This window comes from Bos grunniens, chromosome 4 (genome assembly GCF_055505025.1).
Source record: "Bos grunniens cultivar Pamir isolate PY7600 chromosome 4, Bosgru_T2T1.0, whole genome shotgun sequence".
Classification (NCBI taxonomy): domain Eukaryota; kingdom Metazoa; phylum Chordata; class Mammalia; order Artiodactyla; family Bovidae; genus Bos; species Bos grunniens.
Window position 1 is genome coordinate 85,891,536 of NC_141168.1, and position 24,489 is coordinate 85,916,024.

At 35.9% G+C, this 24,489-nt stretch overlaps 1 pseudogene across 1 annotated transcript in view; it reads left to right on the top strand.

Annotated features, from left to right (window-relative positions):
• Positions 1-24,489, top strand: part of LOC147374460 (protein ILRUN-like) — a 161,969-nt pseudogene that overhangs the window by 93,609 nt on the left and 43,871 nt on the right. Inside the window, exon 2 of the transcript XR_015162781.1 lies at positions 21,455-21,568. The product of XR_015162781.1 is annotated as a protein ILRUN-like (transcript). The remainder of the gene's footprint in view (positions 1-21,454; positions 21,569-24,489) is intronic.

Consider the following 24,489-nt stretch of genomic DNA (forward strand, 5'->3'; position numbering starts at 1 on the left):
TGGACTATTTTTTTCCTTATTGAATAGTTTTGGCACCACTGTTTCCCTGGGCAGAGATGTATGGGTTCATGTCTGGACTTTCCGTGCTCTTGGTCTATATGTCTATTCTATGCTAGGAACACATTCTTCTGATCACTGTAACTTTGTAGTAAATTTTGAAATCTGGAAGTGTGAGTCCTCATCCTTTTGCAATATAGTTTTGTTTAAGAAGCCTCCTGCAATCCCCTGTGAATTTAAACATCAGCTTTTCCATCTCTGGGAAAAAAAAAAACAAACAAACTTTAATTTTAATGGAGATTTATATAATGGGATCCTTGGATATCTTTGGGTACTATTTCCATCTTAACAGTCTTAACTTTTCCATTACACGAACACTATTGTCTGATTTATTAAGGTCTTCAATTTCTTTCGACAATGTTCTGTAGTATTTATTTACTCCTAGGTATTTCATTCTTTTAGATGTTATTATAAGTAAAGTTGTTTTATTATCTTCCTTTTTTGGATTGTCCATTGATGGTGTATAGAAATACAACTGATATTTGTGTACTGATCATATGTGTTGCACTTTGCTGAGTTTGCTTATTAGCTTTAAAGGTATTTTAAGGAGGTCCAACCAGTCCATCCTAAAGGAGATCAGTCCTGGGTGTTTGTTGGAAGGACTGATGCTGAAGCTGAAATTCCAATACTTTGGCCACCTCATGCGAAGAGTTGACTCATCGGAAGAGACCCTGATGCTGGGAGGGATTGGGGGTAGGAGGAGAAGGGGACGACAGAGGACAAGATGGCTGGATGGCATCACCAACTCGATGGGCGTGAGTTTGAGTGAACTCCGGGAGTTGGTGATGGACAGGGAGGCCTGGCGTGCTGCGATTCATGGGATCGCAAAGAGTCGGACATGATTGAGCGACTGAAATGAACTGAACTGAGGTTTTTAAATATAACAAATTATGTCATCTGCAAATAGTTTTACTGTTTCTACTTTGATGAATTTTACTTATTTCTCTTGCCTAATTCTCTGGCTGACTAGAACTACCAGTACAACAATGAATAGAAGCAATCAAAGTGGGTATCCTTATATTTTTTCCTGATTTTAGTGAGGCTTTCAGTTTTTCAACATTGAGCAATATTAGTTACAAACTTTCCTTAAATACCCTGAGACTGAGGAAATTCTCTTCTAGGCCTAGTTTGTTTAGTGTTTTTATTATAAATGCATGTCAGATATTTTCAGATGAGTTTTCTGGAATAATTATTGTGATGCCTAAATTTTTGGTCAAATGGACTTGTCTAAGCAGTTCCCAGGTAGTTGATAAACATTATTTCTAGGTGTGTTTGTCAGAATGTCTCTGAGAGAGATTAGCATTTGAACCAGTGGACTAAGGAAGAAATAAAGCCCTCGTCAAGGTGGGAGAGCATTATCCAATCTGTTGAGGTCCTGAATAGAACAAAAAGGAGGAGGAAGGATGAATTTACATTCTGTTTGAGCTGAGATATCCACCTCCTTCTGCACTCAGACAGTGACTCTCCTGATTTTTGGTCATTTGCACTCAGACTTGGACTTACATTGTTGGTTCTCCTCATTCCCCAGTTCTCAGGTCTTCACACTCAGACTGTTGTATCTTTACCTTTCCTGGTTTTCCACCCTTGGGATAGCAGGTCATGAGACTCTTCAGTCTTCAAAACCATGTGAACCAAGTCTTATAAATTCTTCACAATATATACCCTACTGATTTGTTTTTCTGGAGAACTCTGAGATAATCATGTTTTATTGGTTTTTTTCCTCTTTCTATTAATGCAGTGTATTGATGTTTCTTTTTTATTATAGTATACACTTTTTATAGTATACCATTTCAATTACTTTCTTATTTTAAATGTATATTTAGCTATTTTCTTAGTTGTTATCTTGGAGACTATATTTGATGTCTTAAACTTAAAACAATCTATTTTGAGTCAACACTACTTTAGCTTCAGAGAATACACAAACTTTGCTCCTGTATAACTCCTTTCCTCCACATTCATGTTATCAAAATCATTATACCTTTATGAATTGTGTGTCCTTTAACATCCTTTAATATAAATCTGTAAATATTGTTTTGTGCATTTGTCCTTTAAATGATATTGTGAAAAAAAAAGGAGTTAAAAATCAAAAATTCAGTAATACTGGCTTTAGAATTTACTTATGTAGTTACTTTTGCTGCTGCTCTTTATTTCTTCATTTGCCATCTAGTGTCCTTGTACTTATTCCTGAAGAATTTTCTTTAACAGTTATAAATACGTCTAGTGGGGAAAAGACACTCAACTTTTGTTTACCTGGGGATGACTTATTTTTTTCTTCAAATCTGGAGGATAACTTTTTCATACCTTTACTCATTGCTGTTACTGCTGCTGCTGCTAAGTTGCTTCAGTCGTGTCAGACCCCATAGACAGCAACCCACCAGGCTCCCCCGTCCCTGGGATTCTCCAGGCAAGAACACTGGAGTGGGTTGCCATTTCCTTCTCCAATGCATGCATGCATACAAAGTCGCTTCAGTCGTGTCCAACTCTGTGCGACCCCATGGACAGCAGCCCACTAGGATCCTCTGTCCACAGAATTCTCATTGGGTGTCCCTTAACATAAATTTGTAAATATTGTTTTGTGCATTTGTCTGGCCTCCTTGGTTTCTGCTAAAAAACTAGCTGTTGATCTCTTTAAGGATTCATTATGTGTGATTTGTCACTTTCTTTTGCTGATTTCAAGATTGTCTTTGGCTGTTTAGGTATCATTTGTACTCTGTGGTATGTAGTTTATAAAGTCTATTTTTTTAGCTTGTGGTCAGCTAGTGTCTTGACAGAAATTTCCTTTAACATGAGGAGTACAAACAAGACAGAAAACAAAGAGGAAAAAAGGAAGAAATGAGAAAACATCCTCTTAAGTATTTGCAGATGGAGCACACCTTCAGTGCTTAGCCAGGCCATGTTGAACTCTGCCTTAGCTTCAGTGCTTTCACTGAGACCAAATTCCAGTCAGAAGTGGAAGTTTAAGGATGTCTCAGGTAACTCTGAGTGTGCTTCATGCTCTGGGTATATGCACGGATTTTTTAATTTCCTAGTATCCATGGTGCCTTCCACATTGTACTTTCCCAAGGGCACACTCTCTCAGGCTTGTCCTCCGAGACATTTGGCATGTTTATTGTTTCCTCACCTGGAAGCTTCTGCTCAGGGTTGTTGTTGTTCAGTTGCTCAGACATGTCAACTCTTTGCAACCGCATGAACTGCAGCACATCAGGCTTCCTTGCCCTTCACCATCTCCCAGAGTTTGCTTAAACTCATATCCCTTGATTAGATAATGCCATCCTACCATCTCATCCTCTGTCATCCCCTTCTCCTCCTGCCCTCAATCCTTCCCAGCATCAGGGTCTTTTTCCAGTGAGTCAACTCTTCACATCAGGTGGCCAAAGTATTGGAGCTTCAGCATCAGTCCTTCCAATGAGTACTCAGGGTTGATTTCCTTTAGGATTCACTGGTTTGATCTCCTTATTGTCCAAGGGACCTCAAGAGTCTCAGAGTTGCATTGGTTCATTCATTTGCTTTACAGTGTTACTGAGGAATGTATTTTATGTAATCACATTTCCATCCTGAGAAACTTCCAAGGTTAGGTAAAACAATGTGGTCTGCAGAGAAGTCCAAACAAATGCATTTTTATCTACAACCAGAGACCAGGGACCTACACTGGAACACTGACTACCGTTGCTTTCAGGCTGTCATGAACCTAGAGTGGAGCATGGGGCTACAACAAGTAAAACTGCTATAAAGCTTTTCAGCAATTTTTAAATAACCTTTTTCTTGATTTGTTTATTTGCTTTGTTGCCATAAACCTTTAATATTTTATTTTTTCAGACTTTAGACAAAGCTGGTTCCACAGTTTTTGCTTTTTTTTTTTTTTTTTTTTTTAACGTGTGTCTACTGAGCTACCCACTTCCCCAATTTCACTGATGTCTACCTGGATTGGGCTTCCCTGATAGCTCAGTTGGTAAAGAATCCACCTGCAACACAGGAGACCCTGGTTCAATTCCTGGGTTGGGAAGATCCCCTGGAGAACGGAAAGGCTACCCACTCCAATATTCTGGCCTAGAGAATTCCATGGACAGTCCATGGGATCGCAGAGAGTCAGACACGACTGAGCCACTTTCACTTCACTACCTGGATTAACCACTTTTGATTATGTCCCGTTTTTTTCCCTACATCATTCATAATTTTATCATTAACATATTCATAAATTTATTTCTTCACACATTAGTATTCCACTAATGGACAATAACTTCCTTAACTGTAGAATCTTTCCCAAATCTAACAAACTGGCTTCTATCTCTGCTCATGGATATTTAGTAAATGAACTAACAAGTGTGACATATAATTGACCATAACAAACAAAAAGACTCTACACATTTAATCGTATGTAAATTTATCATTCAAATCACATTGTAACTGTTGAAAATATTATGAAACTCAGAGTTTGAAATCAGATACATTTGCTGAATAAAGAAATTTTGTCATGAATTATGAAGTCTAGTAAGGTTTAGGTCATGTATCAAATTGTTGACACCTGTGAAAACATGGGTCACAATTTGTAGTGTTGGATTATAGCTCCAATCATTAAGCCAACTCTCTATGAAGACTAAAGTTTTTTACTCCTAAAACACCAATAACAAGGCTTTCAAAAATTAAAAGAATGGAAATGAAATAATAAATTTTATAAATATAATCTTAAAAGAATCATTGTTGAGGTTGCAACTATTATTATTGAAAACATTAATATGTTTTAAATGTTGAGACTTAACTATCCAAATTATAATGGATTTACTAGCAGCATCTGTTTTAAAAATTTAGTTCTTTTTTTAAAGTGAGTTTTATTTAAATAATTTGTTTTAAAAGCTTTATTGTAAAAACAGATACTGCTAGAAAATATTTTGTTTTTCAGAATCCAGAAGTGTTTAGGCATAGTAAAATTACTTTAAAAAATGGTCACACTGGTATTTTTCAGTCTCAAATCAAGTGTTTATTTGTGTCATTATAACAAGGAGAGATAAGAAAGCCTTCCTTAGTGATCAATGAAAAGAAATAGAGGAAAACAATAGAATGGTAAAGACTAGAGATCTCTTCAATAAAATTAGAGATACCAAGGGAACATTTCATGCAAAGATGGGCACAATAAAGAACAGAAATGGTATGGACCTAACAGAAGCCGAAGATATTAAGAAGAGGTGGCAGGCATACACAGAAGGACTATACAAAAAAGATCTTCATAACCCAGATAATCACGATAGTGTGATCACTTACCTAGAGCCAGACATCTTGGAATGCAAAGTCAAGTGGGCCTTAGGAAACATCACTATGAACAAACCTAATGGAGGTGATGGAATTCCAGTTGAGCTATTTCAGATCCTAAAAGGTGATGCTGTGAAAGTGCTGCACTCAATATGCCAGCAAATTTGGAAACCTCAGCAGTGGCCACAGGACTGAAAAAGGTCAGTTTTCATTCCAATACCAAAGAAAGGCAATGCCAAAGAATGCTCTAACTACCACACAATTGCACTCATCTCACATGCTAGCAAAGTAATGCTCAAAATTCTCCAAGCCAGGCTTCAATGGTACGTGAACTGTGAACTTACAGATATTCAAGCTGGATTTAGAAAAGACAGAGGAACCAGAGATCAAATTGCAAACATCCGTTGGATAATCAAAAAAGCAAGAGAGTTCCAGAAAAGCATCTATTCTCCTTTATTGACTATGCCAAAGCCTTTGACTATGTGGATCACAATAAACTGTGGAAAATTCTGAAAGAGATGCGAATACCAGACTACCTGACCTGGCTCTTGAGGAATCTGTATGCAGGTCAAGAGACAAAAATTAGAACCAGACATGGAACAACAGACTGGTTCCAAATCAGTAAAGGGGTATTTTGAGGCTATATATTATCACTCTGCTTATGTAGCTTATGTGCAGAGTACATCATGAGAAATGCTGGGCTGGATGAAGCACAAGCTGGAATCAAGATTGCTGGGAGAAATATCAATAACCTCAGATATACAGATGACACCCTTATGGCAGAAAGCAAAGAACTAAAGAGCCTCTTGATGAAAGGGAAAGGGAAAAGTGATAAAGCTGGCTTAAAACTCAACATTCAGAAAACTAAGATCATAGCATCTGATCCCATCACTTCATGGCAAATAGATGGGGAAAGAATGGAAACAGTCACAGACTTTATTTTTTTGGCTCCAAAACCATTGTCCCTGGTGACTGCAGCCATGAAATTAAAAGATGCTTGTTCCTTGGAAGAAAAGTTATGACCAACCTCAATTCATATTAAAAAGCAGAGATATTACTTTGCCAGCAAAGGTCAGTCTAGTCAGAGCTATGGTTTTTCCAGTAGTATGTATGGATGTGAGAGTTGGGCTATAAATAAAGCTGAGCATTGAAGAATTGATGCTTTTGAACTGTGGTGTTGGAGTAAACTCTTGAGAGTCCCTTGGATGCAAGGAGATCCAACCAGTCCATCCTAAAGTAAATCAGTCCTGAATGTTCATTGGAATGACTGATGCTGAAGCTGAAACTCCAAAACTTTGGCCACCTGATGCAAAGAATTGACTCATTGGAAAAGACCCTGATTCCGGGAAAGAGTGAAGGCAGGAGGAGAAGGGGACAACAGAGGACGAGCTGGTTGGATGGCATCACTTACTCAATGGACAGGAGTTTGAGTAAGCTCTGAGAATTGGTTATGGACACGGAAGCCTGGCATGCTGCCATCCATGGGGTCACAAAGAGCTGAACACAACTGAGTGACTGAACTGAACTGTTAGCAACAGTAACAATTTAAACATATTTTCTTTTCCTTAGGATATATTTATTTTGTTTCAATTATGTATTTACATTTATATAATATTTATACATTTAATCATCTCTACAAAGTTTATTTTGTTATTTAACTTGAACTCTTGATAAATAGTACATTGCTGAATTTCAGATTTCATATAAATCTTGCAAAATTACCTAAAAATTTTAACAAAATAAATTTATCAAAGTTTTGGATTATATGAGGTTAGATTTCAGCTATTGATAGCTGATCCAAATCTGATTCACAGTTGTTCCTAGGTTGTGTATCATTAGTGGTTCCAACTCAAAGTCTAAACTGTTAAATGAATCATCGACCTTTTGGTGCAACCTAAATTCTGTTCTGCTCATTTCCCACTGCCCAGCACTATGAGGTTGCTAAACACAATTTAGGTCATAGCCTTTTAGTGGCTTTGATTGGCTTGCAGTCTCCAGAGAGAACTCTCTTTGTAAATCTATTTCCGTATCGCCTGTTTCTCTTAAATCTTATTTTTCTAACCCTAGGTGACTTGATATGCCAGAAGTTGAATTTTTATCTCCTCTGTCCTAAAACGCTGGAAAATCTTTGGTTAGCAGACACATTACTGAACTTCTCAATCACTCATTCTGTGCTGTTTATGAATGAAAATACTGTTGAATATTGTTGAGGTCCTTTAATGGACCGGAATCTGGTGGTCCGGAGTCGACGATAAGAAAGTAAGAGAGAGAGAGAAGGAGGCTAATATTCCTTGGTTTATGCACAAAACCAATAAAGCTCTTGACACAGAGCTTGTGTCACTCACGAAGGCACAGTACGCCTTCTTGAGAGGGTCTTAGAAGCCCCCGCAGGAGAGTGAGCATGATGGGTTTCTACCCTCCAGAGAATTAGCCAGGGTGGAGGGGTGGGGGGGGGTGGTGGGGGGGGTGGAGAGAGAGAGAGAGAGAGAGAGAAAAGAAGAAAGACACGGGGACCCAAGCTCTGATGAAGCAAAGGTGTTTTATTCAACATAGTGTGGGTATATATACTGTCTTACAAGGTAGTTATTTTCAGCAAAGATAAAAATCAAAAGTCCAGACTTAAAAATTAACAAGGAAACATAAGGTAATCCATATCAAACAGAGAGGGTTGTAAATAATCACTTTTACCTTATGGTTCATAAAAAGAAAGAGGGTAGTAAATATTTACTTATCACCATGTGGAAAAACTAACAAAGGTAATGCATGCATTCCTCAGCCCCAGGAGTGGTTTGTCAACTCCTCTTAATTCCTGAATATTCAGAAATTAATAAGGGACAGAGGATTCGTGACAGATCCAAACAGCACACAGGAAGCCTCCTGTTAAATGCTTCCTGACAGAATATGAGTCTTACCTCTGAGTATATTCTTTTTTCTAGAATCTTAGCCCTTTAAAGCCTACCAACGTTGTTAGCTCTCTAATGCCTTCAAACAGAATTTTTTTTTTTTTTTAGATTAGGCCCTTTTTGATGGAAGCAATTGTTGTTTGTATAAGAGACACCATCATATACGAGGAAATTTTTGTTTTGTTATATATCCTTCTTGAATGTTAATGCTAAAACTCCTGTAATCTTTCATTAAGAAATTATTTTAAAAAATTCTAGGGTATAGAATGACTAATGTTTGTATGTGCACGTGTTTATTCTGGAGTGTAATAAACAGAGTAAAAATTCTTCCTATGACAATATTGAACAACAAGAAAATGTCTTTTAGTTAAAAATGTATTACTCAGCCATTAAAAAGAATACATTTGAATCAGTTCTAATGAAGTGGATGAAACTGGAGCCTATTATACAGAGTGAAGTAAGCCAGAAGGAAAAACATAAATACAGTATACTAACGCATATATATGGAATTTAGAAAGATGGTAACAATAACTCTATATACGAGACAGCAAAAGAGACACTGATGTATAGAACAGTCTTATGGACTCTGTGGGAGAGGGAGAGGGTGGGAAGATTTGGGAGAATGACATTGAAACATGTAAAATATCATGTAGGAAACGAGTTGCCAGTCCAGGTTCAATGCACGATGCTGGATGCTTGGGGCTGGTGCACTGGGACGGCCCAGAGGGATGGTATGGGGAGGGAGGAGGGAGGAGGGTTCGGGATGGGGAACACATGTATACCTGTGGCGGATTCATTTTGATATTTGGCAAAACTAATACAATTATGTAAAGTTTAAAAATAAAATAAAATTAGAAAAAAAAATGTATCTGTTAAGTTTACAACTAATCAGTGTTTCTAGTAGCTCAATAATTGTTTCTTCCTTTTTGTTTCTTGTATTAAACTCATTGTTTTCATAGTCAGTTTAAAACATAATCAATTAAGTTTTAAATTCGTTTTATTTTCCTTTATATATAATTAAAAGTACCTCCTTCTTAATAATTAGGCATATAACTTAATTGAATGTGGCTTATTAGTAAGTTAGTGACTATAGCTATGACATGGCTCATATACCATAAAATTCTTGCTGATCTTTTTTATGAGCATATATCTTGGAGTAATCATCTGACTGGAAAAGCAAATACTTGTTTTCTTTCAATATCAGCTTTTCCAATATCTCTCATAATGTAAATGAGTCAATTTTGCAATGTTAGGTGTATGTCTAGAATTTTTAAAATGATAATATTTATTACATATTGTGCATTAACACGTTTATTATATATAATATACATGCTTATTACATGTATAATGATGCTGATTTAGCAAAACTTTATTAGTTCAGTGAAGTAATTGAAATCTGTTGTATTTTAGGCAAATTACTTCTATGGACCTTAGAACAGAACATAATAGAAAGCACCTTCTTATACACTATGGTGAAGACTAAATCAGTAAACATGCATAGAGTATATACAAATTTATTAGAAGAAAATCTGGTACACAGTAAGCACTAATATCTGTTGTTATCATCATTATCATGATCATAGTAGTATACAGGGTTTTTGATACGAATTGTGTAGACTTAATTGGGTAATTTAAAAATATTTAAAAGATAATCTGAACTGCACAAAATTTTTAACCTACATGCCAAATTTAAAACCAGTCCCCTTGTAAGATAGGTTTCCAAAGTAGTAAAATTATTGATATTGTCATCACTGTGTATACACATGCTTATTTCAGGGTGGAGGCCAGAAAAACATATTGTTTTTCATATTGTTCAAGGCTCACTAAATGAAATGTTTAATTTCTCCGGGTAAGAAGTATGCCTAGTTAATTTGTATAAAACAGATAATCAGATCAGTCGCTCAGTCGTGTCCGACTCTTTGCGACCCCATGAATCGCAGCACTCCAGGCCTCCCTGTCCATCACCAACTCCTGGAGTTCACTCAGACTCACGTCCATCGAGTCAGTGATGCCATCCAGCTATCTCATCCTCTGTCGTCCCCTTCTCCTCCTGCTCCCAATCCCTCCCAGCATCAGAGTCTTTTCCAATGAGTTAACTGTTCGCATGAGGTGGCCAAAGTACTGGAGTTTCAGCTTTAGCATCATTCCTTCCAAAGAAATCCCAGGGCTGATCTCCTTCAGAATGGACTGGTTGGATCTCCTTGCAGTCCAAGGGACTCTCAAGAATCTTCTCCAACACCACCGTTCAAAAGCATCAATTCTTTGGCGCTCAGCCTTCTTCACAGTCCAACTCTCACATCCATACATGACCACAGGAAAAACCATAGCCTTGACTAGATGAACCTTTGTTGGCAAAGTAATGTCTCTGCTTTTGAACATGCTATCTAGGTTGGTAATAACTTTCCTTCCAAGGAGTAAGCGTCTTTTAATTTCATGGCTGCAGTCACTATCTGCAGTGATTTTGGAGCCCAGAAAAATAGGTAATAGCAAATATATAAAAATTGTCAAATAATGTCCAGTACTATGATTTAGCTCTTTATTATTGTACCTTGTGAGGTGATATTACCAGCATGATATTTGATCTTTTTTCTTGTTTTTTTTCCTTCCTCATGTAACAAGAAACTCATTAACATCCATATGTGATTACCATGAACAAACATCTCCTATCATATTTACAGAAATTCTTAAACATTAATCATAGCTAGAACGTAGGACTATGGAATCATAAGCTATATTATTATGTAGATTTTTAGTAATTCACAAATTATTTGTAACCATCAAAAGAGATACATCATAGTGTAAACTTTGTAGCATTGTTTTAATACATTTTTTTGTCATAATACTGATTTCTGCTTGACTATGGTGCTGTCATGCCTTGTTAGTTCATTTAGCTCTCTTTGCTTGCAGTAGGTCCTTGTTGGTTATCTGCTTTGTATATAGTAGTGTGTATGTTTTAATCCCAACCTCCTAATTTATCCCTCCACCCTTTCCCCTTTGGTAACCATAAGTTTGATTTTATGTCTGTAGGTCTATTTCTGTTTTGTATATAAGTTCATTGTATCATTTTTTTAGATTCCACATATATGTGGTATCATATGATATTTGTCTTTCTCTGACTTATTTCACTTAGTATGATAATCTCTAGATCCATCCATGTTGCTGCCAATGGCATTATTTTATGGCTGAGTAATATTCTATTGTGTATATGTGTCACTTCTTCCCTTTCCATTCATCTGTTGATGGACGTTTAGGTTGTTTCCATGTCTTGGCTATTGTAAACAGAGCTAGTGCTGCAGTGAATGTTGGGGTGCATGTATCGTTTCAAATTATGATTTTCTCCTGATATATACCCTGGAGTGAGATCGCAGGATCATTTATTAGCTCTAGTTTAGACAAACAATCTTATAAAGGATCGGTTGATAAACATATCCATCCTCAGATTTTATTAATTTCCTATTTAGCTGTAAATGCCCAACCACATTTGTTGAACGAGTTTATAGTCTCTTGTCAGATTAATATAAATTTCTTAATTCCCCTCACATCATTAAAAGGAATGAACTTCATTAATGGTACTGAGACTGAAAAGATATACAACATTAGAAAATCAAAACTCCTGGATCTCACTGTAGCAAGTGTTGAAATAAAATAGTCCAGGTAAATAATGTTGGCGTGCTTAGTGTAAAATCTTCAGTGTCTATCCTTACATAGTTGATACACATTTGTGTTGCTTCAAATTTTTCACTATTATGGATAAAGCTTCTGTAAGTATTGTGGTACAGACTATTGTACTAACATGTAATTTTATTTCTCTAGGAAAAATACGTAGGAGTAAGATTGAGGACCATATGGAAAGTGAATATTTAAGTGTATATGACATTAACAATGTTTCATAAAGTAGCTAAGTTGTTTTGCACTACCACCAAACATGTATGATATTCCAGTTGGTACACTTTCTTGTCAACACTTGGTGTCTTCAGATTTTGAAAATCTAGCCATAATGATTTTAATGGATATGTAGTGCCATCTCTTTGGAATCTTAATTTGTCTTTCCCTGAGAAATAAGTATGTTGAATGCTTTATTCAATTCCTATTCATATATGTTTCTTGGAGAAGTACGTCCCAATTTCCTGTTAGGATTTATTGAACTTCTTATCAAATGTTAAGAGCTTGTGTACTGCTAATTTGACCCGGTTACCTAGGAGAGAGATTTACAAGGTTTTCCTGATTTGTCTGATAAGAATGAGACTTTTCACACTTTGTATGAGTTTCAGGGATTGTTCATCTTACTACTTTCTGTGTCTTTTTTTTTTTTTTTAACCTGGCTTCAGATAAATTCTTTCATTCATGTGTAGATATTTAATACCTAAAGTTATGAATGCAAAAAAGCATACAGTTTATAGCTTGGCTAATGCTCACTGTGTTAAGTTCATAAAATATTGTCTTCATTATTTAACTATAAATTTTATAACTCTTCTAAGTATTTAAAATACCAGATTAAGAAAAAACAAATAGGAGTGTGATTAAAGTTATTTTATCTGCTACATTCATTGCACACTGTTTTATTTCTTTATTATCCCTGTAGTCATTTAAATCTTACTGACATATAGAAGTGTTTATGTATCCAGTCTCAAGAAATAGGAATAGTGACTTACAGATTCTGAGTCAGCAAGGCCAGAGTGATTTTCAATTTATTTCCATGATAGGAAAAAATGATTTCTTGAGTCTTCCATATTAATTTGATTTATGGTTTCTTAGACTGTTCCTACTTAAATAACATCCGTCTTTTGTAGTGTCACTAAGACTTTTCAAGCCCAGAGCATTTACTCCAGTCAACTTCCTTTCCAAGTCTCCCAAGGTATATACATGGTTTTTGGTCCTGTTTAACATTTATATCTTCATTACTCTGTGTATCACAGGCTTCATCAGAGGGTTCTATCTCCCAGAAGTGAGAGACTGATTTTATTTCATATCCATCTATGTACACTGGCTAATTTATTTAGTTGCTATATTCCACACACCTGAACATGGGTTTATTTGCTAAACTTCTCCTTCCTACCTACTAGGTTGGTTTATTCACAGTTACACACCTCTCTCTGTCCATCTAGGAGAAAATGTATTTTACTCTATGAAAAGATATATAATTAGTAAAAGAAACTAAACACTGCATATTATACATATATATGTATATGCACATATGTATATATAATTATAGCATAATTCTGTCTTGATATGGTCAAACTTTTTAGCAAAACTGTTTTTGGTATTTTTTCTGTTTATCTTGATTATTTGATTATCAACCAGTTCTCACAACTTTTTTATACTCTTACCTTCTTTGAATAAAATATACTTATTTTTCGGTATTTGATATCAAATTATAACAATTTAAGCAGGGGGAGGTCCTGTTGGCTGAGCTTTGTCCTTTGAAAATTATCTAGGGATTATTTTTTTTAAAAAGGTTTTAGGCAGTAAGTACATGTATATCTTTTTTTTTTTTAATTACAACATGGAATGAGGTACTCTTTAAGTAATGGACATTTCTTTTAAAAGATAATATTTCAAACAAAATCTTGTTAATAGGGATATATAATAGATTTATTTCATTTAGTTTCATTTAGCATATATTATACACAGAGGGTTGTTTTTGATACAACCAAATAAGATCCTTCCCTCTTGATTTTATATTAAATTTAGTTCAAGTGGAATTATAATTTATTTTTATTAGTATTTTTAGTGTTGTTGCACTTATTATTAATAATTTTATCAGAGGACTGTGTTTATTTTCATTTATAGCACATAATATATAAAGGATTTAGGGTTATATGTGTTCTTAATATTTAATACAAAAATATTTCAAGGAAGAATACATAGGGCTGAAAGTCATAGTTTCAAACTTTTTTTTTTTTCATTTTTTTCTAAACAAGGATTTTACACAAAAGAAAAATGTATTATCATAATGTGTAGGCAGTTACTTACCTTGACAGGGCGTGTTGCTGCAAGTTTCAGGGTATCTTGGAAATATCTGAAAGAATTAGGAGCAAATGATATGCCTTCTTATGCAGCAACTTGGCATGTTGATAGATTAGTATTCCCAACAAAACGCCGCTGTAATTACACTGTAATCACAGAGGTCAACATGCAGATCTTTTTGATCACACTTCACATCTTACGCCTTGCTAAATCAATAATTTAATGTGGAACTCTAAATGCGAAGCTCATCACCTTCCCCATTTATTGGTCTACCCCTGCCTATTTAGCAAGTAATAATAGAAAGATTAAAATACACACACACGCACAAGCAGGCTATCAAATATTTCTTTTTCTTTGTATTACTCCATATGCATTTGTTAATTTGTTTAGAGTTTTGTTGGAGAGAAGGAAATGGGAGGAGATTGGCCATTACATTTGCTCCAAAGTCAAAACTAGAAAACATTTGCTAATTGAGAGCAGTGTTTCTAGTAATCTAGTAAGTATAGAAACATAGTAATAATAAAGTGTTCTTTCATTAGAGATAGTGGTAACTCAGTTATTTGCATTAAACTTTGTAAATATCCCAACATTTCTTGAAAATAGAAATGAGAAATGAAATCCTCAGTTTGTCAGATTTAGCCTGATGGCAAACAGTTTATAAATGAAATTTAGTCATATGTTGCTTAATTTCCTTCTTAGAACACATAACGTAGTTAATTTTGACTCTTCAGCAGAATAAAGTTTGGGGGTGGCGAGATATTTAGGTAGTGCGATTGGTCTGAGTAGCATGAGTGACCAGATATACTGGGAACAGACAAACCTGTACTGTGGTCCACCTTTTTTTCCTACTAAATAGAATGTCATTTTAATCTCCAGTGACTTCATTTCCTTATCTATAAAAGATGGTTGCTGAGCTAGATAATATTTAATATTCTTTTGTATTTGATCATTCTATTATTAAGTTTTCAAAGAACTTCTGGTAAAAGTTGGTCTGAAAGAGAAGAAAATGGGGAGGCTGGTTTAGGATGGTGAGGTGATGATATTCCATCCATATAAAATGCACAAAGGATAATCCCGTTTAATATGTGAATTCTATATTTTATTTGTTCTGCAATATGTAAGATAACTGCACACTAAATGTATGTCAAGGCACAAAATATTCATCAGTAAAGCAGAATAAGAAGAAAATGTATGTGTAATCAGTGTAGCTACCCAGATGACATCTTGTCACTATATTAAGAATTATAATACCCCTGTGTTTTCCCATAATATGATTTTAGTCATCTCAAGTCCAGATATATTTTCTCCTTAAAGTATTCATGTCGAATAAATAGTCCTTGAAACCCAATCTTCCAAATATTTAATTTCAAGTATTTCTCACCCACCGATTTTCATAATGACTTCTATCACTTAATCTAATAATACAAGGTCTTCAAATTTTGGACATCACTCCCACTTACAATTCTACTACTGGGAAGTATTTTATTATCAAATTTGGCCTCAGTCCCTTGACAATAATCTTACTTGCTTATGTCCAAACATTATATATTTACATTTAAAGCAAAATAAGTGATGGATTAGAATACTGTGTAGCAGGAGTGTGGGGATGTTGGGAGGTAGCTTAGGATTCTCCCCTTTCATTAGCATGAGAAAGGGAAATTCTGAAAGCAGATAGAACTGAAATGACCTCTGGTGGGCCCAATGCACAGGCAGTCCAGACACACTCTTCTTGAGCCCCACAACCAGGCTCATGGCCTGTAAGAATCCACATCTTCCCTAAAGATTTTTGCTAATTTTGACAGCACTTTCATTCTCCTGGCCTCCTCTGCTTCTTGGGTGGTGACTTCTTAAACTGTCACCTTCGTTCTGTTCCACGCTGAAGCACTTGTGAATTTTAGTTGCCTTTTCTGTTCTCTCAATCAAGATACTCCCATAAAACATTCATTTCTTTGGTAGATGTATTTAATTCTTTGCAGGAGTTTTAGATGGAATCACATCACACATCACAGCAGCTAAGCCATCTTTATAAAACCCACATTTGTTGGTTCCTTGTCTCTTTTCTCTTCACACTGTCTTATTATGCAAAGCAGTTCAATTCTTAACTGATTTTACATCCTCATTTGCACACCCATGTGTTTGAGATACACAGCAGGGAAAATGCTCTTCTGTGCAGTACACTAAGGAAGAGAGTAGTGCTTGTGGATAATTTTCTTCTTACAGAGACAGTATGTAAATGGGATGTATTATCATACAGAGCTGGATCAAACCTGATTACACTGAGGGGAGAGAAGCTGTAGTAATGAACATCTGGGTATGATTTTAGGAGCCAATCCAAGTAGAATTCTTTAGCAAGAACTTTATCAAAGAAGCTATTTCTAACTCCTGGTAATTAGCATATACTACAATGACTGAATGATTGTACATTGGCTTAGTTCCCTAGCAGTTAGGCCTTCTATAGGCATGTTGATTCCATCAAAAGATTTCACAGAAATAGAACATGATAAGCTAGAATCAAAAATTGATTGGTTACTCTAATCACAATCTTAAAGAATCTTTGCCCTAAAGGTGGATGCTTACTGCCTCCTGTTCGCTGTAGCGTGTGGAGTGCTGGAGGGATTCACCTCATTCTGTATTCCTCTATTCCATCCTTGGATACAGAATGACTGATGTATCTGTGTTTCTTTAAAAGTCTTTCTCAGCCTGTGAGTTTTTATACCTAACTCCAAGTCTTTGTTGTAAGCATTCTGCTATGGCCCTTAGGGAAGAGTCAGCAACTGTATGCAGATGAACGCTGAATCTGGGACCCCCAGAGAAAATAAACTGTAATCCATGCTTTCCTTGAAAGTTGAAAAACATTGTTAAATGTTGATCTACTTTGTTCTCTCCAGTGTTTGATGACTTCCCTCTCCATTCATTGCTGCCAGAGTGAAAGTTACCTGTTACATCTTTTCTTAAAGGAACTTGTCATATTTTGGATTTTTAGTAACTAGGTGGTCACTTTGCCAAATATCTCTGGCTTGTTTAACATTTTTGTTTGCAAATTATAATAATTATTCTCATTGTTAGTGTTGGAATGACATTTCCCTTATTTCTGTATTCTAGGGGAAGCAGCAGTTTTAAGCTGTGCTTTTTAAAACAGTTATCTCACTTTGAAAATTACACATTTAGTAATAGCAGGATATTTTACTAAAACATTTAAGAGAATTCTTGTTGTTTTAATCCTTAAGTCGTGTCTGACTGCGACTCCATGAACAGTAGCCTGCAAAGTTCTTCTCTGTCCATGGGATTCTCCAGGCAAGAATACTGGAGTGGGTTGTCATTTCCTTCTCCAGAGGATCTTCCTGACCTTAGGGATCAAACCTGTGATGGCAGGCAAATACTTTATCACTGAGCCACCTGGGAAGCCATTTAGGAGAGTATAGTATTTTTAGTATAAAGTAAGGTGCTCTCCTGATAATGAATAACTGATAGTCCAATATCTAAGAAAATATGATTTATGAGAATATTATAAAAATATTAATAACATAACATTAAAGATGACTCCTTCTGAATGAAATTCTCACACATGCTAACTATAATGTGGATAAAATTTAAATATATTATGCCAACCAAAATAAACCAGACACAAAAGGAAAAATATTTTATTATTCCACTTACATGAGGTACTTAAAGTGGTGAAATTTATGTGGACAAAAAAATTAAAAAGCTTCAAACTTTCTCTGGTGGTTGCCAGGGGTGAGTTATTGTTCAACGGAGACAGAGTTTTAATTGGGGGAACATAAAACAATTATGGAAATGAATGATGGTGTTGGTTACACAACAGTACAAGTGTATATAATGCCACTGAAATGTACAGTAAAAATGATTAAAACGCTAAATTTTATGTTTTGTATGCTACTGCTAAGTCACTTCAGTCGTGTCCGACTCTGTGAGACCCCATAGACGGCAGCCCACCGGGCTCCCCCGTCCCTGGGATTCTCCAGGCAAGAACACTGGAGTGGGTTGCCATTTCCTTCTCCAATGTATGAAAGTGAAAAGTGAAAGTGAAGTCGCTCAGTCGTGTCCAACTCTAGCGACCCCATGGACTGCAGCCCACCAGGCTTCTCCATCCATGGGATTTTCCAGGCAACAGTACTGGAGTGGGTTGCTATTGCCTTCTCCGATGTTTTGTATATTTGACCATAATAAAGACAAAAATGTTATTTGAAATATATATTAAAGCCATTGACAAGTTGTTTCTAAACCTGAGGTTAGGGAAATATAAGAGGAAATGAGAGCATCTTGTTTTGCCAGAAAGTAATACAGCACTCAAGAAAAAGGAAGATACAACGTCACAAAGATAGAAACCAGACTAAAAATATTCCCAATGGCCAAAATTAGAACAATTTGAACAACAAAGTAAATAGTAGCATTGGATTATGGCCAAAATAATAAAATAAATATGTATGAATCCATACTGATGATAGTAGATGATTGAATGAAGGCATAAAATGGGAGGAAAGGGACAACACCTCTTTGCAAAATTAATAAATATAGAAAGAATAAAATAGAAAAACAACATTAGTAACCACCACAGTAATAATTGCTGCAGGCAAGATCCACAGATCATGCTAATACTAGAGGGCAAAAGTTTAAAAAGAAAATATTTTCACAGTCTCAAAAGATATTCCTTAATATATTTTTGGATTATAGGTGGAAACAACATATTGGAGAAATGTGTTTGACAGTGTAGAATTACTATTTTTTTCCCTTTGCAATAGATAGATAGATAATCCCCCTTGATGTCATGACTAAGACGGCACATCACCCCTGTGGTATTCTCCCCCTAGATTCATAATATCACCTGCATCATGAAAAAAAAAAACCCTCAACACCCCAGAAGTTGATGGAATCTACGGAATTCTAGACCAGTATTTTTCAAGCTTGTTAATATCAAGAAAAATCTGACATAATTTGGAGGATGTAAGATGTATGATCATTGAATTCAGTGTAGATACTGAATTGTATCCCAGAATGGAAAGAGGATGTTAGTAAAAATATGGTGAAATATGAATAAATTGTGTAGTTAATAACTAATTTCTTTATTTCAATAATTGTGCCATGGGTATACAAGATGTGAAAATTAGTGCACACTATACCCTGTTTTTGAAGCTGTTCTGTTACTTTAAAATTACTTCCAAATAAAAGAAATTTAAAATATAAATATCATCCACTTATTATGATAGGACTTTGGAGGCAATCATTTCTCTGTTTTTTAGATATTTGAAAGTAACAAAACATTATTTATTTATGTGTGTGTACATTTATTGATCATTCATCCATTCATTAAAAGGTACTCTAATATTTAATTTTCACTGAATTACTTAGGTTTTCCACCTTAAAAATAAATATAGGGATTATTAATCATCTTATTTTAGAGTTTTTAAACAGTACATAAAGTAATATTGACCAGTTTCTCATTTTGGAGTCTTGTATGCTATTATACAGGTAATAAAATATACATTTTATCCTTTAAATACCTAGAACTTTAACTACCTAGGAAAAGTTTTCACATTAATGTTACTCTGTTAAAGTCTGATTCTTGTTCTGAGTGATGATTGTAACTAATTTAATTGTTAATAATCTACCAAACCTTTATCAAGGTGGTTGTTACTTTGTCATTATGTACTGTTCAAAATGCTCAGAAAATAGAAAAAATATATCTTAGGAACAACAGAGCAATCTAAAAGGAATACTTTCTCTGCTCTCCTGTCTAATGTTTAGTTACAACCATTTTAAAATGAAAGAATATTTTCTAATCATGAACTCAAAATCTACAATGAGAATATTAAAAGCAAGATGCTACAATTTATTCTCTAACCAAACAAAAACAGATTTAATGAAGACATAACATCCTGTCTTCATTCAAATAATTTCACTCTTCTTCAAGGAAGCTTTCAGTAACTAAGCTATCAAAACATAAGTTGTGTACAAACCACCAAAATAAATATATAAAAACACTTCTTTGGGGATATAGAACCATCTGTTTATCTTGCATACTCGCAGTTGCTATAAGAGTTGATTTCTGACTTGAAAGATTCATTCCCAAGGGCTGTAAGGCTATCTATCACTATGCTTGACAAAGAGTAGAAAATCTGACAGTTGTCAGAAAGGATTTCTATGAGCTTCCTAAAAATGAAAGGAAAGATCAAATTCTTTTGATCTTTGTCTGAGTGATCTTAGCTCTAGAAAGTGCCAGAGAAATGATTAGAAATGATCATTTTGTTTTGAAAGATATTGCCAATTGATAATGAAATTATAGTAATGTCATCTGCAGAGTAGCCTTGAATCAAAACTGTAAAGTAGATGAGTTTTAAAACTGAGAGCTCTCTTAGTGGAAATTATTCTACATTTTTTTCCCACTCTACCAAGGTTTCTGGGGCTTCCCTCAGAGCTCAGTTTGTAAATCATCTGCCTGCAATGCAGGATACCCAGGTTCGATTCCTGAGTCGGGTCTTGCCTGGGGAATCCCATGGACAGAGGAGCCTGACAGGCTACCGTCCACAGGATCGCAAGAGTCAGACACGACTTAACAACTAAACCTCCACTGCCGCTGCCATGGTTTCTAATTCTGCAGTCTTTGTGCCTTCTAGTGCCAGCCCTGCAATTCTTTATTGCTCATATATACTTTTGTGTGGAAATTTGACTTGTGCTGCCCTTCTGATCCCCCTTCTTTCTTTCCTTCCTTCCTGTATTCTTTCCTTTTGAGAAGTATCTATAGAGTGTTTACTATGAACTGGGCTCTAGGTTAGTGTCCCTGATTCAGGCAGTGAAGAATCTGCCTGCAGTGAGGGAGATCAAGATTCAGTCCTTGGGTTGGGAAGATTCCCTGGAAAAGGAAATGGCTACCCACTCTAGTACTCTTGCCTGGAGAATCCCATGGACAGAGGAGCCTGGCGGGCTACAGTCCATGGGGGTCACAAAGAGTCAGACATGACTGAGTGACTAACACTTTTATTTTCAGGCTCTAGGTCAGAAGATCAGTACATCATTGTGAATAAAATAGTCACAGGTCTTAATCATATACAGATTGTGGCTTACTGTCTAGCAGGTAAGAAAGATCATAAAAAAGTAAACAAATATAACGCATTGCTTATATTCTGCAATGTATCTCCTTAGCTTGCCTCTGATACTAGCATTAGTTAATGTCAGTTGTGGTAGGCAGTTCTGGTGAGACCAGACTTACCTGGGGCTGACACTGTTCCACTTCGTACACTGAGCAGCTTATCCTGTTTCTTCTGCAGTGCTTTCTCCAATATCACTAGAACTATATTGACATCTGTGTATGTGGTATGGAGAAGGTTTGCAGAGCAGAAGCTCCAAGTAGGCGATCTCCAGCCTGTGGAAGAAAGCAGCAGGTGAGTAAATACTCCAGGCTTTTATCTGTTGATAAGAGGAAGTAATTTCTGGGATCCTTTTTGAAAATTCTCAAGGGCGGATAGTAGAGTTGAGCTTCTGTAGCTCACTAATGTGAAATATATAATGTTCCCTGATAGAGGACTTTCTTGCTTCTGTAACTTATTCACTTTGTTCCATTACATCTCTCTTCTGGACTTAATCTCCCCCACCCCCAAATATCTACACCTAAGTCCCTATCTCAGGTTCAGCTTCTGGAGGATCAAAAATTTAAAAACTGTACATTCACTGAATAAATGCATAATTATAAGTCAGATTCATTTTAATGACTAATAAGAAAAATGCGGTGCAACAGTGAAATATTGGTGCATTTTTCTGGGGAGTGAGGAGGTTTGTAAGGAGTTAATTCTGTAGTTCTGGAATTGCCCTGAGCAGGTTTTCTTGAAATAGCTATAGGGTAACAGCCCCTGATAAGGTATGAAATGCACTGGTTAATACAGTGGAACCTGTGATGAGTTTGGGGATGATTTGTTTAAGCTTGCTATTGGTGTTTATTGAGATCAGTGAGGTTGACAATTTGTACTCTTGAGATACCTGGAGGGCTCTGCCAACAGCACTCTTTGCATAACAAGAAATATGCCCACAATACAAGCAAGGTGTAAGAAGCTCCATCTGAGACTCCATTTCAGGCTTGCAGGTATTATGAGTCCACCTTGGTGGTTTCTGATCAGAGAGAGATAGTATATAGTCTATTATGGTTATTAGAAAGCAAGAAAAATTCAAGCTTGAGTCTCTAATGCAATCACAGATCAAGATGCATACTCTTATTTTAATGCTTTTGCTGTATTCATAAAATAAATAATTAGTGAATTTATTAGATTTATTAAAATTTAATGTTATTAAATTTATAAGAATAAATTCATAAAGTAAATAATAAATAAGTGAACATAGATATTTTGGGTCCTCTAAGTCTTCTCTTAACAATCAAATCCTGTCTAACTCTCAGTGTTATACAGGAGGAAATCATATATATCAATGAGGAAGCTACATTATTCCTTGGGACCTAACCAGCATATAGGCACATATTTATAAATATTATATATGTAATCATCTGTATCTATTTGAAATGGAATATGAGTACATTCTGATACTACCACCCCATCTACTACCACATAGGTCATTCTCATCTCATCCCCCTGCTCATCTATAAACTCCAATGTCAAAATGAAGAGAACTGGCTCCCACAAACCACCAGCTGTTTACTTAATTTAATTCCAATGTGTATATATAGTAGAATCACAATTACCAACCCATATCCACATTTCCTGGTGGCTCACGTGTTAAAGAATTTGCCTACAATGCAAGAGACTTGGGTTCGCTCCCTGGGTTCGGGAGATGCCCTGGAGGAGGAAATGGTGACCCACTCCAATATTCCTGCCTGGAGAATTCCATGGACAGAGGAGCCTGTCAGGCTACAGTCCATGGGTTGCAAAGAGTTGGACACAACTGAAGGGACTTAGCACTTACACATGCATATGGATTTCTGCAATCACATGGTCTGTTCAACTATTGAAGAACATCTTGGTTGCTTTGAATTTTAAAGAAAGTATGACTAGCTGTTATAATTTACTGCATGCAGTTTTTTTGTGTGGACATACATTTTCAAATCAGTTGGGTAAATAAATACCTAGGAATGTGATTTTTGGATCGTATGGTAAGACTATGTTTGGCTTTGTAAGAAACTACCATATTGACCTCCAAAGTGGCTGTCATTCATCTCACCAGGAATGACAGTTTTTGCTGGTCTGAATTCCCATCAACATGTCATTTTGTCAAGTTTTGTCATTTTAGCCATTGATATTGATGTTTTAATATTGCTGTTGTTTTAGTAGTTCTAATTGGTGTGTTGCCTCTAAGTCGCTTCAGTCGTGTCCGACTCTGTGCAACCCCATAGATGGCAGCCCACCAGGCTCCCCCGTTCCTGGGATTCTCCAGGCAAGAACACTGGAGTGGGTTGCCATTTCCTTCTCTAACGCATGAAAGTGAGAAGTGAAAGTGAAGTCGCTCAGTCGTGTCCGACTCTCAGCGACCCCATGGACTGCAGCCTACCAGGCTCCTCCATCCATGGGATTTTCCAGGCAAGAGTACTGGAGTGGGGTGCCATTGCCTTCTCCGAATTGGTTTGTAGTGGTTTCTAATTTTTAAATGTACGTTTCTCAATAATGAATGAGGTAGAGCATCTGTCCTATTCTTAGTTGCATCTTTGTATCTTCTCTAGTGAGTTGTCTCTTCAGATGGTTTGCCCGTTTTTTCCCAGCAGATTGTTTGTTTCATTATCGTTGAGCTTTCAGATGTCTTTGCATATTTGGATGCATGTTCTTTATCAGATTTGTGTTTTGCAAATATTTTCTACAAGTTATGGCTTGTTGTTCTCTTAATAGTGTCTGTTATGGACATCCATTTGTTCTAACACCATTTGTCAAAAAGACGAGCCTTTCTCCATGGAATTGCCATTTTTGTTAAAAAAAAAAATCAGTTGTCTCTGTTCGCGTGGATCTGTTTTGGGGCTCCCTTTTCTGTTCCATTGATCCATATGTCTGTTCTTTCACAGTACCACACTGTCTTGTTTACTGTAGCTTTATAGTAAATCTTGAGTTTGGTAGTGACACTTCTGTTGATCGACAGGTTTGTTTATTCACTAATATTACACTTCTTAAATACATACCCTTCTAATAAATCTTGAAATCAGACAATGTGAGTCTTCCAATCTTGGCTTCTTTAGTAACATGTTGCTGATTTTCATCTTTTAGCTTTCCATGTAAACTTTAGAATCAGTTTATCAATATTTTGAAAATTCCTTGCTGGGACTTAGATTGGGATGACATTGAATCCATATATTAAACTTTGAAGACTTGACATCTTA